Source organism: Saimiri boliviensis, chromosome 8 (genome assembly GCF_048565385.1).
Source record: "Saimiri boliviensis isolate mSaiBol1 chromosome 8, mSaiBol1.pri, whole genome shotgun sequence".
In the NCBI taxonomy this organism is placed as follows: domain Eukaryota; kingdom Metazoa; phylum Chordata; class Mammalia; order Primates; family Cebidae; genus Saimiri; species Saimiri boliviensis.
In genome coordinates, this window is record NC_133456.1 from 73431375 (window position 1) to 73450536 (window position 19162).

The following is a 19162-nucleotide window of genomic DNA, read 5'->3' on the forward strand; positions in this document are numbered from 1 at the left end:
GGAAACAGGGATGAGGGAAGGTGCTAGAATGCATGGGTGAATGAAAAGTGAGAGCCAGCCTGCTGTTGAGAATACAAAATGGTGGGGAATATAGAGGCTATTCCTTTTGTGACTTTGGGAAGCGATTTATGATATGTGAGTCCCCTCTCTTTTGTTGCTATTCTAGTAAAGTTTGGATATAAAACATGATTCTTGCTAAAGGTCAGGAGAATTTGGCCTTTTGAGCTTCCGTAATTTATTTCTATTATGGATCTTGTAAAATGTTGTGTTTTTCAGTGTTGTCTTCCTCGCTAGGGACCAGGTACTGGCTTTCATTCAAATCTGTGTTCCTGGCAACAAGCATTGCGCCTGGCACATGATAGGTACTCAGTCAATGCTGGTGGACGCTGTAAAGGAGAGCTTTATTCCTCAATCCCAACTTTGGAAGCATTCTCAGGTTCATGCATGTGACACCTCCTTCACATGCAAATATAGGCCATCATTGAAGAATTTGTTCATTTCTTTAATACAAATTTATGGAGCTCCCACTCTGTGCCAGGTACTATTCTAGATGAGGGGACCCCGCCGTAAGTGAACTCGACCGCAGTCTCAGCTCTCACAGTGCTCAGGTACTGGTGGGGAAACCCAGCAGGTAAATAAGTACATATATGGTACATTAGATGATCGCAAGTACTAGAGAGAAAAATAAAGCAGAAGACGGTGACAGAGTGTGGGGAGGATGAGAGCAGCCAGTGAAGACCCCCCAGAGGTGGCCGTGGCAGAAGCTGCCTATGCCTGCTGGAATTCTGTGCTCCTCTCCACTCCCTGGCCTCTGTCACAGTAAAGCAGACTGGGTGGCTGGTGCTGGCCAATGGATTGCGAGCAGAAGGGGCGCGTGGCACTCTCTAGCCAAGGCTACCCTGTATTCTGCCTCGGAGCATTCAGAGGCCATGTGTTCAGAAAACAGTATCAGCAGATGGGAAGAACCAGGTTCCTGAGAACTGGATGGAGGAGAGAACTACTCGCCTTCTTCCTTGTATTTATTGCCCTGAGTAATGCAGTGACATTTGAGCAAAGCCCTGAAGAAGGTGAAGGAGTGAGCCATGTAGTCATCTTGGGGGAGGAACACTCCAGGCAGAAGGAACATGAGTGACACCTGGCCAGGCTGAGTAACCTATAGAGAACCAGTTTTATTTCCCTCCAGCCTGATTGGATGTTTTGACTCAATTAAAAACCCTTACACCAGGTTTTGGTTTTGGCTTTTTAAATTATGATTATTTATGATTATTTTTGAGGTGGAATCTCACTCTGTCGTCCAGGCTGGAGTGCAGTGACGCAATCTTGGCTCACTTCAACCTCCACGTCCTAGGTTCAAGGGATTCTCCTGCCTCAGCCTCCCGAGTAGCGGGGATTATAGGTGCCTGCCACCAAGGCCGGCTTATTTTTAGTTTTTTTTTTGAGACGGAGTTTCGCTCTCGTTACCCAGGCTGGAGTGCAATGGTGCGATCTCGGCTCACCGCAACCTCCGCCTCCTGGGCTCAGGCAATTCTCCTGCCTCAGCCTCCTAAGTAGCTGGGATTACAGGCACGCACCACCACGCCCAGCTAACTTTTTGTATTTTTAGTAGAGACGGGGTTTCACCTTGTTGACCAGGATGGTCTCGATCTCTCGACCTCGTGATCCACCCGCCTCGGCCTCCCAAAGTGCTGGGATTACAGGCTTGAGCCACCGCGCCCGGCCTTATTTTTAGTATTTTTAGTAGAGACAGGGTTTCACCATGTTGGCCAGGATGACCTTGAACTCCTGACCTCAAGTGATCCGCCTGCCTTGGCCTCCCAAAGTGCTGGGATTACAGGTGTGAGCTACCTTACCTGGCCAAATTATTTTAATAAGCTTGATTCTTTAGAGTAATTTTTAGGTTCACAGCAAAATTGAGAGGAAGGTACAGAGACTTCTATGCACTGGCTGCCCCAGGCGCACGTGGCCTCCCTCACCAGAGTGCCCCGTTTGTTACACCTGAGGGCCCTGCATGACACATCATCATAGCGTTATCACCCACATCTGCAGTTTACCTTTGGGTTCATTCTCTGTGTTGTACATTTTGTGGCTTTGGACAAATGTATGACATTTCCACCATTAAAGCATCATACAGAGTTGATTCACTGCCCTAAAAATTCTCTGTGCTCCAACAAAGTCCCTTTTTAAAAAAGGAAAAAAAAAGCCAGTTTATTTTGCAATTGTGAGGGGGAAAAAAAAGACAAAGGGTCCAATCTCCTATTCTCTGCCTTTGCTTGTTTGTTTCATTTTTGTTTTTTTTGAGATGGAGTCCCGCTCTGTCGCCCAGGAGTGCGATGACATGATCTCGGCTCACTGCAACCTCCACCTCCCAGGTTCAAGCGATTCTCCTGCCTCAGCCTCCTGAGTAGCTGGGACTACAGGTGCCCGCCAGCATGCCCGGCTAATTTTTTTGTATTTTTAGTAGAGACGGTGTTTCACCGTGTTAGCCAGGATGGTCTCAATCTTCTGACCTTGTGATCCGCCCACCTGGGCCTCACGAAGTGCTGGGATTACAGGTGTGAGCCACCACACCCAGCCTGTTCTCTGGCTTTTGCTCTCTGGTACAGACATTTTTTTTTCCTTCAGGAGAGATGGGGCTTATTCTCCATGCAGGCGTAACAGTGAAGTCTGGGTTGGGGTCTGCACCCTTCTGTCTTGGTGACAGCTGGGGGGATAGAGCCAGGGGTAAGGACACTATCCAAGTGCAGCAGTCCTCAGTGGCACCCCCTTCTGGCTCCCATGCCCCTTGCAGGCCAGCCCGCTTTCCAAGGCCCACAGGCAACTTTTTCTCACCGGCTTCATTTCTCTAAGACAGCTTCACAAAAGCTCCATTGTAATCACTATCTGCTCAACTGCTTCGTCTTACTTACAAGTTTAGTAAATGCAAACATTCTTCCGTCTAGGTCTTACAGACCTGTAGAAAGTTCACTTTGATGAATGATACATTTGAAGTCAAAACATACTCTCTGAACCCCAAACATAGTATAGCTTTTGGTACTCTTTCCAAAAAGAAGAAAATTGTAATACTATTCTATATGGAAATGCTCCAATATATAAGCTGACACAAACTTTACCTTTAGAAAAAATCCCAGTACCCGTGTTTAGATAAGGACAAATGAAACTTTAAGAAATTCCAGCCGGGCGCGGTGGCTCAAGCCTGTAATCCCAGCACTTTGGGAGGCCGAGGCGGGTGGATCACGAGGTCAAGAGATCGAGGCCATCCTGGTCAACATGGTGAAACCCCGTCTCTACTAAAAATACAAAAAATTAGCTGGGCATGGTGGCGTGTGCCTGTAATCCCAGCTACTCAGGAGGCTGAGGCAGGAGAATTGCCTGAACCCAGGAGGCGGAGGTTGCGGTGAGCCGAGATCGCGCCATTACACTCCAGCCTGGGTAACAAGAGCGAAACTCCGTCTCAAAAAAAAAGAAATTCCAGTATCAATGTTTTTCAAACTCAGATATTGTTCAGATCCTTTGTAAGGGGAAAAGATTCTCACAGATATCTAGAGTTAGTTTATAAGTTTTTAAAAATAATGTTGCATATATATGTCTGTGTATGTATGTATACAAGCAAACACAAAACTAAGGACTCCTGAGTTTTATAGATTTTTATCCATTTATAAAACTAAAAACATAATTAAATACAAACAAAACTACCAAATGAGGAAATTAAAATCTCAAATTTTGATTTAATATAAGGAATGATAATTTGCTGAAGCCAATATTCACAACATGATATTGTAATACTATGTGATGAGTCAACTCTCCCACTAACCTTTGTTAGGACAGCACACCACAATATAATTTGCCTGTAACTTAGTGTGACCACATAATTCATTTTAAAAATCCTCTGTTTTGTTCCTTCACAAGTATGTAACAATTCACTCAGCACTATCTGCCAGTCACAAATCCAGCAGGGAAACCGCATTCCCAGAATAACTCTAAAGGGTTGATACATTTATAAAGCTATTCCACTCCACTAGTAATCCCATACAAATTAAAATGAGAGACCATTTCATCTATCATATTGGTAAATCCTTTTTTAAAGATAAAATAAATGCCAGTGGGGGTACGTGCCATGGGCCCCCTGGAGCGCTCTGGTGGGAATGCAAACTGGCCTGACATTTCTGGAAGGCAATTTGACCGTGGCTATTCACAGACTAAAGAGCTTTCAAAGCCTTTGAATCAAAAATTTCACATATAGGTTTCTAGCCTAAGGAAGGAAATAATTTTAAAATGTGGGCAAAAATTTATGTATAAGGATATTCATGGCAATGTTCTCATTAGCAGTAAAAAATAGGAACTCCTCTAAATGTCCAAAAATAGTGGAATAATAAAATAGATTAAACTATATGCTTAATAATTATGTACCCATTACAAATAATATTTGTGAACAATTTTAATGATGGTGGATAGTGCTCAAGATATAACAGTGAAAAAAAGAGAATGGACCATTAACTATATATCCTGTAAATATATAGAATACATAACTAAACATTCTATGCAGTTCTATTATGTCAAAAATGTAAACATGCGGAAAAAAAAAGATCCAACAGAAATAAGCCAAAACAATGAGCGCCTTTTTCTGAATATGGGTAATTTCCGCTTTATTTTTTTATTTTTATTATTTTTATTTTTATTTATTTATTTATTTATTTTTTGAGACAGAGTTTCGCTCTTGTTACCCAGGCTGGATTGCAATGGCGCGATCTTGGCTCACCGCAACCTCCGCCTCCTGGGTTCAGGCAATTCTCCTGCCTCAGCCTCCTGAGTAGCTGGGATTACAGGAACACGCCACCATGCCCAGCTAATTTTTTTTGTATTTATAGTAGAGACGGGGTTTCACCATGTTGACCAGGATGGTCTCGATCTCTCGACCTCGTGATCCACCCGCCTCGGCCTCCCAAAGTGCTGGGATTACAAGCTTGAGCCACCGCGCCCGGCCTCTGCTTTATTTTTAAATATTTCCTGAATTTTCCACATTTTCTAGAATAAGCACACATTTTCTTTCTTTCTTTCTTTCTTTTTTGTTACAGCAAGTAGGCCTGGAAAGGATAGCATTTGACATTACAGTATTTCCCAGTGTGAACAGAGGTACATAAAAGGGCTGTTACTTTGGAGAGGTCTCGGAGGCAGTCTGGACCAACCTAAAATATTCTTTATTATGAGTTGAAATCTGCCTCTCTGCAATGTCCATACACAGGTCTTAGGCTTGCGTGCTTTCTACAGCTATCTAGAATAAGTGTATGAGTATTGTAGAGATATTTCAAAAGGGTCAGTTTTTAAAAGTAATGGCAAAAACCGCAATTACTTTTGTACCAACCTGATGGCTACCTTTCCGCTGCTTGCCCCTATGACCCTGCTCTCTCTCTCCTACTTCTGCCAATTTCTTTTTTTTCTGGATACTTTCAACAGTTCTGTATCACAGGCTTTCTGCTCTCACCAGCTTGCTTACCCTTCTTTAGACAGCCTCCAGTTTGATAGTTTTTCTAGAAAAATGTGATCTTCAGAACCAAAGGCCGGTTTCCAGCCTTCTAAAGCATGGCGATCATGTTGCCACTCCTTGGCTCCGGGTCCTCCAGAGGCTCCTGCAGAAGAACAGAATGCCCCGGCTTAGCGTGCAACGTCCTCCTGGATCTGCTCCCAGCCTTTCCAGCCTCGTCGCCCACCATAGCTCTGACACACATGCTAGCAGTGTCTTCGAACCGCTGAGTACTGAAATGAATTCAGGAACCAGCACTTAAAAAAAGAGAATTGGATAGAATGGAAAATACCAAGTTGCGTTGTACCTGCTAAAGGCAATTACTGTCTCAGCAGCTATCTCTATTATCTATCTACCTACCTATCTAAAATGTGCACTCATACATATACTGTATACAATACTGTGTATATGTTTATACGAGGCCATGGCTGCAATGTGTTTCTTTTTGAGACAGAGTCTCACTCTTTTGCCCAGGCTGGAGTGCAATGGCGCTATCTTGGTTCACTACAACCTCCTCCTCCAGGGTTCAAGTGATTCTCCTGCCTCAGCCCCTCGAGTAGCTGGGACTACAGGCGCATGCCACCATGCTAAGTTTTGTATTTTTAATAGTGTTGGGGTTTTGCCATGTTGGCCAGGCTGGTCTCAAACTCCTGACCTCAGGTGATCCACCTGCTTCGGCCTCCCAAAGTGCTGCAATTACAGGCGTGAACCACCGTGCCTGGTGGATGACTGGAAGGCCGGAAGCCACCGCCCACACCACGGCTGCAGCAGGTCAGTAACTAGCTGCCAAACTTGCTTTGTGCTTCCTTTGATGCCACTGCTCCCTCAGCTGGGCTTTCTCCCTGCTCTCTGCCGCTGAAATCCTCCAAGGCCCTGGCAAGGTACCACATCCTTTCCGGAGTGTTTCAAACTTTCCTCTTGTCTGTGATCCAAAAATGGTGGTTTGATGTCTTTATGTTACTTAAAACAGCCTGCGCTGTATTTTGTCATGTGTGTACACTGAATTCTTAGACAACGAGTACCTGAAGGGCAGGGTGCTATCTTACCCATCTTTGGATCCTCCGAAGGCCCAGAGGTCTAGTGAACCAAGTTAATGCTAAATAAATGTCTGCCCAACTGAACATTTTCTGTATCTCCTTCCAAGAGTATCTTCTGGTGTTCCTCCTCCTATTTTCTTGACCATAGCCCCCAGCAAGCATAAGATCTGTGTCCCAGGGTGATGTTACCTACAGTGATGACTCTAGAAACCAGTCTGTTCTGCAAGCTTTCGCCTTTCTTCAGGAGCAACAAGGGAAATAAGCATACGTTTTTATTCATTTTTAAGAAGTCTTCTTTATTTGAGACGATGTTTCTCCTATATTTTTGGTGTTAGGATGTATTTTGGGGAGCAATACTGACGATATATAATAGTTGGTGTTTTAGTATGTGCGCCAATTGTCCTTATTTGACAAAATAAATCGGCAATTCTGTGTTCATCTTTTTTTTTAAAGTTAGAAAAAAATTACTGGTTGCAAACTTCAAAAGGCGGAGAATCAACTTCCCTTCTGGGCTGGCTGCAAGTAAGTTCACTTTCTTAAGGAAGGAGCTTTCTTCTCTTGCCTCAAGACCTGCTGCTTATTCGTCTGCGCTGTTCTTTGGACGTTTCCATTCTCTTGGTCCTCAAGATGTGAATCACCCATTTTTTTCCGTGGGGGAAGACAGTGTACCTCTGGGCCTTTAAATAGGGGCGTGGCGAAGAGGCGCGGACCGCCCCAGAGGAGGAGCGATGAGAGGAGGAAAGCGGAAGCGCGGTCGGTAGTGGTAGGTAGTGCGCGTGCGCGAGGCGAGCGCGGTCACGTGGGCCGGCGGTCCTGGGCCGGAATGGCTGCAAGCTCAGGTAACGAATTTTCAGAGAGCGGGCCGGTGGGGAGGAGACAGGATTGAGGGGCCGTATTCAGGGTAGGAGGAGAGCGCGCGAGAGGTCTCTGAGCGTCGGTGCCTTCCCCTGCGCGACAGCGGCGCGACCTCGGGGAGCGGACGGAGCAGCGTCTGCCGGCCCAGGGGCCGGGCGGGGTTGATTCTCGAGTGGAGGGGCGTGTCCTGCGTTGGGCCGGAGCTGGGTCGGGCAATTTCCACTTATTGGTTCCAAATGAATGTGAAAATTCAAATGGGCTTAAGTAAAAAGGGATTTATTGGCTCCAAACCTGGAAGGCTCTGAGGTCTCACTAAATCCAGTGACTGCAGTGATGTTCCTGTTATCTCTCCCTTTCTGCAGAGGACCCGTAACCCCTCAGTTCCCTGTCTCCTTTGCGACTGTAATTGCAAGCCTCATTCTGTCCTGTTACAGTCAAGCGACAGTTAGGCTGAGGGACTGGCGCGCCCGCGCCCCCGACTGTGAGCCTAGGCCGCGGGTGTCATGCCCCTCCCCACTCCCTGGCGGGACAGGTGTAGCCCGCCTGTCGGGCCTGGGCGAGGGGTGTGGACCCCTTCATCCTCCAGGGACCGATATCAGGGTGCCTGAGTCTGAGGCTGAGATGGGACGTCTGCCTCTTGGAATTGGTGCGCACTCTGTGAGGCTGGTTCCAGTTTGTCTCCACGTGCAAGGTGTGCCCCAGAGTGAGGGCAGCAGGGTAAAAGGTGGGCCTCCAAAGTTCGAGGCTATTCCTGTGCCTTGGCTAGTTCTCCTTGCGTGGCACCTGAGGAAGGAGGGCAACAGCTGCTCAGAGTGTTCCGGTGTACAAGACGGGTGTGCTTCATAGGAGGATAGGGTCGGGGGAGGTGGGATCCGGGAGAGGTTCCATGGCCGTGGGTTATCAGGAATAGCTAGCTGGGGAGACTTCTTTAAATAAGCAGGCCCCCTCCACTTCTTAGATTATTGTTAGAATGAATAGGAAGGCCTCTGTCTGCTGCACCATTCACCCTCTACTTTCCCCTACTAAAAAACCTAAAAACCCGGCCCTGCACGGTGGCTCACGCCTGTAATCCCAGCACTTTGGGAGGTCGAGGCGGGTGGATCACGAGGTCAGGAGATCGAGACCATCCTGGCTAATGCGGTGAAACCCCGTCTCTATTAAAAATACAAAAAATTAGCCGGGTGTGGTGGCACGCACCTGTAGTCCCAGCTATGCAGGAGGCTGAGGCAGGAGAATCGCTTGAACCTGGGAGGTGGAGGTTGCAGTGAGCCGAGATTGTGCCACTGCACTCTAGCCTGGGCAACGGAGCAAGGCTCCGTCTCAAAAAAAAAAAAACAAATAAACAACCCCAGACCCAAGCAAAACAAGCATGGATGTTAGCTTGTGGCGCTAAACCTTGTTCCAGACGTCCGCGTTTGGGAGATAATTATATGTTAATTGTCTGTGTGTATCTATGTCTACCTGTGTGTGTTTGAGGTACATCTAATGTAAATGTGGTTGGATAATCTGCATATGTTTGTATAAAGCATGGCTTTTGCTCATGGTTAAATTTAAGCACAGAGTAGATATTGAATCCTCTGGCTATAGCTGGCCTGTTCTATAGAATATGCAATAAAGATAAATAGAAAAAAAATCATTACACTCTTGGGCTTTATATGGTCAAAAAGGCATATGTGAGAATATTCTTTACAGAGCTCTAACAAAATAATATTCTGATTTTTCTTTATATTTGATATATTTCCGTTGTATCTGGACCGTTGTTGGCAGATGGATGTTTTCTGTCTTCCAGAATATCAGGACATGTTGGTGATTCTTAGCTGTATCTCACTATTCCATTGACATTTCAACCAGTGTGACACAAAATGTCAGTTATGTGTGTGAATGAGAAGTAAGATCTTTTGAGCTTAATAAAGTATGTTTAACTTTGGATCTGTTGATGGCTTTCATAGAGTTTAGATGGTACGTTCTCTTGATCCACAGCTTTAGGTATCATCTGTACAATTGGTACATGTTGTATTCTTAACTGAATCTTGAATGAATACATTAGCCTAGGCCTACGCAGAGCCAGGAAGATCCCAGTGGAAAGTCATCAGAGGCAGTAACAGATATAGCACTGTCATCTTTTATAACAGCGCCTTCTGGAATACCTCCTGAGGGACCTGCCTGAAGCTGTCTTATAGCTAACTTTTTAATTTTTTAATAAGTAGATGAATAGACTCTTAATGATAAAAAGTATAGGACAGTAAATACATAAACCAATACATCGTTTACTGTCAAGTGCTCCGACTGTACAGAATTGTCTGTGCATAGCTTTTATTCTGCCGGCAGCGTGGGAGGTGTGTTTACTGCAGCATCACCACAGACGTGTGAGTAGTGCATTGCGTTACAACAGCTCCGACATCACTGGGCTGGAGGCATTTTTCAGCTTTATTATGTGTAATTTTATGGGACCGTGGTTGTATATGTGGTCTGTCGTTGAGCCAAAACGTCTTTTCGGAGCATGTGACCGTATGTAAATGCACAGAAGATGTGACTGCAGATGACTCCTGTGTTATGTCACCCAAGATTAAGCAGCCTAGAATAAAGAGCAAACTCCTACCTCTAGTATTGACAGTTCCGGAAGGACCTCGATTGGCCAGTTGGACATAAGAGTGTGATGTGCCTACTCTTCCGCTCTCCTGGCTAGGCAGATAGGGTACTTGATTGGCAGCACCACCAGAATCACGTGGTTGGAATGGAGGAGAAGCAGTTGCCCTCCAGGAAAAACGGCAAAGGTGCTGGAGTATTTTAGCCTTTGTTTTTTCTGTTGCCGTTCAGCAAGATGCTTCAAGTTACTTCTTGCTCTTAAAAAAAAAGGATGTGACTCTACATCCTTCTTGACACCTAACCAAGAGAAATTGAGATGGTAGTTAATTGCAGATTTATAAAGAAGGCCACCATCTGCTCAGCCTATACCGAAGTGGAATCCTTTCTTTTGTGCATTTAACTTACAAGAATTAACCTGCATCAGTTATGTGAAGAAGAAAAGGGAATATATTTCAGTCTACACAAGGCTTTGTGCTTTTTAGGAGGAGTTCTTTGGGGTCGAAGTGGGTCTGGGAAGAGAGATTCTCGTTATAGTGGAGACAATATTATAGAATCCGGAAGTCATCATTTTTCTCTGTTATTCATTTCACTTATTACCTCATACACGTATTGATATAAAACTGACCAATAGGTGGGGCGCGGTGGCTCACGCCTGTAATCCCAGCACTTTGGGAGGCTGAGGTGGGCAGATCACAAGGTCAAGAGATTGAGGCCATCCTGGCCAACATGGTGAAACCCTGTCTCTACTAAAGATACAAAAAAATTAGCTGGGCCTGGTGGTGTACGCCTGTAGTCCCTACTCAGGAGGCTGAGGCAGGAGAATCACTTGAAGTCAGGCAGCGGAGGTTGCAGTGAGCGGGAATTGTGCCGTTGCACTCCAGCCTTTTGATAGAGTGAGACTCCAGCTAAAAAAAAAAAAAAATGAAAAAAAAAAAAAAACCTAATCAATAAAGTTAGAATTTCTACTTTAGATATTTGTAGACTTAGTTCATATTATTGTTTTGTGTATTGTGATAGGGATTAGATTTTTCTTTTCTAGACTGTGAGCTCCTTTAGGATTGTGTCTGACAATTCATGGTGGTAACTTAGCACTGTATACAGGAAGGTCTTAGGCGCTGTTCCTTCCCCCACTCTTCTTTTTAACGTTTTTTTTATTCTGTGTGTACTTATGATCACTCTTCTCATTTAGATGTTCACCAGCAGGACAGAAAGAGAAACAGAGGTTCGGGCTTCTTCATTGTGGCAGTTCCGGTACTGTGAGCTACAGTTACCTAAATGTGCCTTCTTGGAAAGAAACTCCAGGGTCAAGTAAAGCAGCCCATCCCAGTATAGAGTAGCATTGCTCTAAGTAGGGCCTGTATCTAAAGGCCGTGAGTTAGGTGAAACTACCCCGAGAGGGAGTCGTATCTGAGACGGACAAGCGGCCTCTCGGGAAGTCCAGTACAGCCAGGTGTTGTTTTTCCATGTTGGAACTGCATGGTGCTTGTGATGTTGAATGCAGATGAAGTGAATTGCTCGTGTGTGAGGCGGGTGAGAACCAAGACAGCACAGCCGCTGACCATCTCCTGTGCTCACGGTGAAGCAAGTAGTTACCGAGTGGAGCTATGCAGTCTCTTGCCCTACGTGAATCATTTCTTTTTCTCTCTGTCCCGTTGCTGAAGATAATAGAGGAATTCCTGTAAATTGAATGGAAGTATGGTACATTTCCACTGTATTCATCTTGGCCTCCAGGCTGAATTAACGCGAAAGAACATAAAACATCTGAGATCGTGGAGTTTGCATCATGTTACAAATGAACTGAATGATGTAAAAATATCTCTCCTAGATGCAAAGAATGGAACTTGCACAGATGGAGGTGTCTTGGAGTAGCGTAACTAACCGTACTTTATAGTAAATGACCGGAACTGCTATTTGAGGTTCTGGAAGCTAGCGATGCAGTCTTGCCTGGCTCTTTACCTAGGGAGGGAGGAACAGGTGGATGGGTAGACAGGTGGATTGATGGACCGATTAGCTACCGTGTCACATCGGCACTGGGAACAGAGTGGTGAACAAGGCAGATGTGGTCTTTGCTCTCTCATGGAACCTGCATTCCAATTTGGGGCAAGGAATGGTGGTTTAGGCAATGAGGAAATGATGACGGTGTGGTAAGTGTAGTAAGGAGGAGAACAGCGCTGAGAGCGCATATTAACAGGGAACATGGCCTGGTTGAGCAGGGCAAAACAAAGGCCTTTTTAAGGAAGCAGCGTTTTAGCTGATAGTTGACAAGTAGGACCTGCCGTGGTCGAGAAGCCTGATTATATGTAAGTAGAATTCAGTTATCACTTGGCTTACTTATTATGACATAGATTCCTGTATGTGGGAGTCAAGTGTTATCCTCTGGAGCTTAACAATTACAAGTAATAACGCTGATATATTTAATTTGCAGCACAGATGTTATTCCTGTCTCCTAGTTCCTGTGTTAATCAAACATTTTTAACTGTCTACCTAGCTGTGCAAGCCATTGAGCCAGTGATGTGGAATATTCAAAGAAGCATGGCCCTATTTTTATTGAATAGCTGGGGAGAAAAAGACAGTCACGTTGTACATTAGCTAATGAATCCATATGAAGAAAGAGCCAAGCCACTGTTTTAAAAGAAGACGTGTTTTCCGAATTCAGAGGGTGGTTAGGGAAGGGAGAGGTCATAGGCAGATCCAGTTTGAACAGTGCCCAGAAGGAAGGACGTTAGGTAATGTAGAGAAAAAGGAAAGGGAAGGGAAGGGAAATCAGCTTGAGCAGACATGGAGGGAAAGTGGAAGCTATTCTTGAAGGACTCTTAGTGCAAAGAAGAATTTCAGTTGTAAGGGAAGGAGGCCGAAGGATCAGCTCATGTCATATCTGGAGTCACAGGCTTAGAATTTGGGATTTCATCCTGGAGGCTTTGGGGAACTGTTAAAAATAAGCCCACCTGTGCCAGGTGCAGTGGCTTACATGGGTAATCCCAGCACTTTGGGAGGCTGAGGCAGGCAGGTGGCTTGAGCCCAGGAGTTTGAGACCAGCCTGGAGAACGTTATCTCTACTAAAAATACAAAAAATTAGCTGGGCATGGTGGTGTGCATCTGTAGACCCAGCTACTTGGGAGGCTGAAGTGGGAAGATTGTTGAACCTCGGAGGCAGAGGTTGTAATGTGCTGACATCGTGCCACTGCACTCCAGCCTGGGTGACAGAGGGAGACCTTGTCTCAAAAAAAAAAAAAAAAAAAGAAAAAAAAAAGGTAAGAAAGTCAGTTTTGCCAGAGAAAGGTAATAGAAATCTCATAGAAGTTAACCACTATTGCCTTTTTTTTTTTCTTCACAAAACAAAGGAATGAAGAGAAATGTTTGGATTGGGAAGGCCCAAAATAAAGTTTGCATGTAATGTTGTTACCATATTTTGTGATGTCTTTTTAGCGTTATATAGTAAATAAAAACTTGATTCATTGTAATGTGGAAAAAGTATCTCATATGACACTTTTAGGAGGAAAATGATGTCAGAGAATTAAACAGGACCCTGGAGCTTGAGAACAGTTAGGAATAAATGTTTGCCAAGGTGAAAACTGGTGAAAGCTGGGAATGGTGGCACAGGCTGGTAGTTGCAGTTACTTGGGAGACTTGAGGTAGGAGGGTTGCTTGAGGCCAGGAGCTTAAGTCTAACCTGGGCAACATAGCAAGATCCCATCTCTCAAAAAACAGTGGTGCAAGAATTCCACATTAACCTGGCCTAATACAGGTCACACATTAGCGTTCTCATTCAGCTAGCCAGTGTCAGTGTCATAATCAAGTCATCGCTGTTTATATGGTACCTTTTTTTTTTTTTTTTTTTACTTTTTAGTAAACATTTTTATTGAGCTATAATTATACACACAGAAAAGTGCAGAAATATACAGCTTGATAAATATTCATAAGGTGAATGCACCTATGTAACCAGCACCTAGATCATGAAACAGAATATTACCAGCACCACAGAGTCCCCTTGTACCCTCTTTCAGTCCTACTGAGTTAAAGCCAGTTGAAAAATAACTTTTACTATATGGTTACACTTATATAAAGTTCAAAAACAGACAAAACTAATTGATGGTGATTTTGATAGTGCTTACCTTTAGGAAGAGAGGTAGTGACTGAAACGGGGTGCTGATTTCTAACACCTTACATAAATGCTGCCCGTTTTGAACTTCACTGAAATAGAATCAAAGTATGCACTTGTGTCTGGTAAAGCCTACTGATACTTGTATGTTCATTGTGTTTAATAGCTAATTTACTAAGTTTTTTTTACTGTTTAGTTTTTCAACAAGTTCCTTTGACCTTTCTAGATACATATTCATATCTGCAAATAGTTTTACCTCTTCCTTTCCAATTCACATGTCATTATTTTATCTAACTTCATTGGCTAAAACTCTCAACACATTGTTTAGTAGTAGACGAGATACTAGGCGTACATCTTGTTCCTGTCTTCAGCTGGAAAGTCTCTTCTGCTTTGAAATTTAAGATGCTGGCTTTTAGGCAGAGGTACAATGTTAACAGATGATTCATTAATTTCTACTTAGTGTATTTAACATAAGTGAGTGCTGAATTTCTATCATGTCTTTTCTTCAAAGATGAAATCATATAATTTTTTAAACTCTTAATATGATGAACATTAACAGGTTCTCTAGTATTGAATTACCCTTGCATTCTTGTAATAAATCCAACTTAGTCATGATTACCTTTTTAAAGTGCTGTTGGATTGTTTGCTAATATATCATTAAAACTTTTCATTCATATTAATGAGATTGGTCTGTAATTTTCTTTTTGGTACAATCTTTGTCAGGTTTTTTAATCAACGTTATTACATTCACTTTATAAAATGAATTTAAGAGGTTTTTTTTTTTTTTTTTTTTTGCACTTTGAGGTTCAAGATTCTTTTCCTGGTCTTTAGATTGTATAAGCAAGAATGGGATTATTTAATCTTAAAGGTTTGGTAGAAATTCCCTTGAAACAGTCTGGGCTTGATGCTTTCTTTGGTAAGGGGTACTTTCAGCTATTTGTTTCTTCTATGGTAACTAGTTTGTTGTGACTTTATCTACCTAGAGTAAATTTTGGCAATTTGCATTTTTCTTAGTTTCTAATTTACTGTGTAAAATTGCTCAAAGTAGTCAATTTAAACAGATTTCCTGTTTTACTATTTCCCCCTTGTCATTTACATTTTTGTATTTGTGCTTCCTCCTTTTTTTCTTAAATAGGTTAGCTGGTAGTTTATCTCACTCAACTCCCCACACTACCCATCACTAACTTGGATTTGTTGCCTTTTGTTTTGCTTTTATCTTTATTAATTCCTTCCTTCTGTTTTCTTATGGTTTGCTTTTTACTCCAAGTGTTTGGTACTTGCTTAATTGTCATCTTTTCCTACTTTTACTGATAATTTTACTAATAGCTATACATTTCCTGTCATAATTGCCAAAATATTGTTTTTCTCTCTCTTGTGGTCATGTCTTTCTGGTGTGCTTTCATTGTCTGTGAGGAAGTTACTCTATTTATTCTCTTATTTCTTACACTAAATTGAATGAAGTTGGACTGTAATACTGGCTCAGTTACTCTTTTTTTCCCCTTAACTGAAATGAGTTTTTCTGTACTGTTAGGATGGAAGAGTGGCTCTAGGACGACTTCCAGCTTCATGGCCTTAGAGCTCTGTTTTCATTTTCACAGTGATTTAAAAGATTATATATGTTTGTATATATATATATAAAATGTCTCTGTATCTTGGCCTTCCTTCCCAATATTTATCTAGACCTTCTCTTTCTTTTGTCCTATTTTACCCATCCTGCCTCATTTGGATTCTAATTCTGGAAGTTTGTCCTCAGTGCTGGGCTTTGTCTCATTAGCTTCAAGGGGCACACAGCGTAAAACCCAGACTGCTTTAATGCAGTCATCAAACCTTATCATACTGCTCTAACATTCACCTGCAAATGGCATTCTGTAGAACACTTCCCAGTTTCAGTACCTGTTCTTTAGATTGGCCCGCCGCACTTTGTAGTGAGAAACTGTGGGGAGTGTTGCAGTTCTCCAATTTGCAGAGCTGTCAGAAATCAGCTGCCTTCCTTCTACTTCCTCCCACAGATACTGAAACTATGTGGTTCAGTGGTTTCTCCTTACTCAGTTGTATTTTCAAGTTCTTAGAGATACCTTGTCATCTAGCATTGTAATAGTGTCTGTGGCTATCCTAGTTGCTCTGTGTTGTTATGGGGAGATTAGAAAACACTGCTGTCATCATTTTCCCCGAGTCTAAACTGTTAAGACCTCATTCTGTTGTAGAAGAGAGGGTTTAATTAAAAAAAATAATTTTATAATCATTTAACAGGACCTATTAATTAGAAATTTGCTGTATTTCAGGTACTATCCTAAGTGCTTTATCTGTATTATCTCATTTAATCCTGAAACAATCCTGTGAGTTAGGTTTTCCTATTTTCCTATTTTCCTTTTTATCAGTGGGAGGATTAGGGTCCAAGATCATGCTGCAGAATTGGCAAATCTGGGAAACCCAGGTCATCTGATTCCAGAGCACCTCCTCATTAACTGTCTCTCAAAAATGTTTTCAAATTATATATCACTGTCAGCAAGATTTCTATATGAATTTAGATTAAATACTTATAAGTAACTATTTAAAGTTCTAATAACACATATTATAGGTCATATACCTTTCTTTTTTTTAATGGTCCTTGAATCTATTATTAATTGGTTGGGAATAACAAGAGGAAATAACTGATAATCTTATGTCTGAACTATTAAAATTCTGGTTTCTCAGCACTCCGAAGAGGACAGCATACTGGGTCGTTGCAATTCCATGACATATACTTCCTATCAGATTAGTCTGATTTCATTCTAAGGGAGACTAAGAAATACCTGATGTAACTTGTGCTTTGTTATGTGCGGGCACTGTTTGGTATGGCGTCCCCCAAGAACTATAAAAACGCTAGCTTACATGATGGTTGGGTGAAGAACTGGTTGTAGAATTGCATCCCAACAGGAATTTATGAGTGGTTCATTATCAGCCTTTGTCCTGGGATGACATTTATGTGATATCTGAAGCAGGAACTGTATCTCAAGTGTGAAACATTAAGCGTCATATATGAACCGTTTCATCATTCGTGCATATATGGAAATGAAGGCTTGCTTAATAAACACATGGGCAACACCAGCCCACAAGGGCAGGGTTAATATTTCAGAATGTGGGATTTGGGACCAGAAACATTAATTTATATTTATTAGCACAACTGATCCTTGAACAATGCAGGGGTTAAGGGCACCGCCCCCTCAACCAGTGGAAAATCCAAGTACAACTTTTGACTCCCCAGAGATTTTGCTACTACTACCTACTGTTGACCAGAAGGCTTACTGATAACATTAACAGTCGTTTAACACATATTTTGTGGATTACCTGTATCGTATACTGTATAGTTACAATAAAGAAAGCTAGAGAAAAGGAGATACTAAGATTCTAAAGAAGAGGAAATATACTTTTCTTTACGTGGAAGTGGATCATCATAAAGGCCTTCATCCCTGTCTAAATGTTGAGTAGGCTGAGGAGGGGCGGGAGGGGTTGAGCTCCATGTCTTGGGTGGAAGAGGCGGAAGAAAATCCACCTGTAAGGGGACTCTTGGAAGTTCAAACCTGTGTTGTTCAAGGGTTAACTGTCCATTCATTTCCTATTGTTGCCATAAATCACCTTAAAGTTAGTGGTATAAAACAACGCAGATTTATTTTATGGTTGCATACTTCACAAGTCTGACTCCAGTCTCACTAAAATTAAGATGTCAAGACAGGACTTGAGTCCTTCTGGAGGCTCTAGGAGACAGTCTGTTTCCTTGTCTTTCGCAGCTCCAGAGGCTGCCTGCGTCCTTAGCTCCTGAGTGCCGTTCTCCACCTTCAATGCCTGGGACATGGCGTCTCTCTGATGCTGCTGCTTGTGTCACATCTCTTTCTCTGTCGTTCTCTTCTGCCTCTCTCCCGCTTTTAAGGACCTTTGCGATTACAGACTTACCCGAATCATCCAGAATAATCTTCCTGTCGAGTCTTAATTTAACCTGCAAAATCCCTTTTGCCATGTAAAAAAACATGTTCATCGTTTCTGGGAATTAGGACTGGCATTGTTTGGTACTCTTACACTGCCTACCACAGGTAGATTCCCAGCTCAGGTACTTTCTGAAAAATTCACAGAAGCTGCTCAAGTGAACTCTCCTTTTAAAAAAATTTGATTGGCAACTGATGCAAATTCTTAAAATAAAAAAAAAATTGAGCATGATGACCTTTTGATTCATCAGGTCAATTTGGGTTGGAAAAGCTTACTGACTAGAATGAAGAAAGGAGTAACTGCTGGTAAGGGACAAGAGAGTACTTGGGAAGGGGACATAGCTGGCTTCACTAGTAAAGTGTAGATTAATGTCGATGTTAAAAAAAATCCAAAACATGATTCGAGATTGAGTTAGTCACATGAGACACTTCTATTGTAATTCAAGTTTTTATGAAGTGTCTCTGATGCTTTGGTGGCGGCTGTACTAAGACAAAACCCCGACCGCTCAGCTCGTGAAGAACTGCTGTGATATCAAGGACATTGTTCTGATATGCTTAGCACTGGCTAGAGCTTTACAGAAATGGTAGATTTTGTCTTAGAATCTTGAGAAAAATGTGAAAATCTTGAGGTTTTAAATATAATAGCTAGTATCTTTTGAAAATTCTGTCCTGAGATCCTGCCAAATGCTTCCATCATTTGTTCTTCACAGTAGCCCTGCAGGATAGGCGGTTGCAGTCCTGAGAGTCAGGACTGTCCATTTTAAGTGCTGAAAGACAGGGGGATGTTGGGAGAGCGTGTATGTTGGCTTACACAGCCAAACTGCCAGAGGCTATGGGCAGAGCTCACTTGATAGAAGACTACAGTCTGAGGGCCGAATGATATCAGGACTCTCTTCTCTACTTTGTTTTTTCTATAGGTTTTATTCTTTCCAGAGAATCTGTACCTAGAACCTAAGTTCTGTCAATAAAGGTAGGTCTCCAGTGACAGATGCATAGTAGGTGTTTTTTTTGTTTTTGTTTTTTTGTTTTTGTTTTTTTTTGAGATGGAGTTTTGCTCTTGTTACCCAGGCTGGAGTGCAATGGCGTGATCTCAGCTCACCGCAACCTC

General features: G+C 42.8%; 1 protein-coding gene across 10 annotated transcripts in view; it reads left to right on the top strand.

Annotated features, from left to right (window-relative positions):
* Positions 1 to 19162, top strand: part of VPS8 (VPS8 subunit of CORVET complex) — a 363874-nt gene that overhangs the window by 95949 nt on the left and 248763 nt on the right. For 2 of the 10 annotated variants that reach the window (XM_039478730.2, XM_074404650.1), the window contains exon 1: positions 7316 to 7394. The exons of the other annotated variants lie outside the window; for them this stretch is intronic. The gene's annotated coding sequence lies outside the window, so the exon portion shown is untranslated. Of the gene's footprint in view, positions 1 to 7315; positions 7395 to 19162 lie in introns of those variants that run through there. 10 annotated transcript variants of the gene reach the window in all.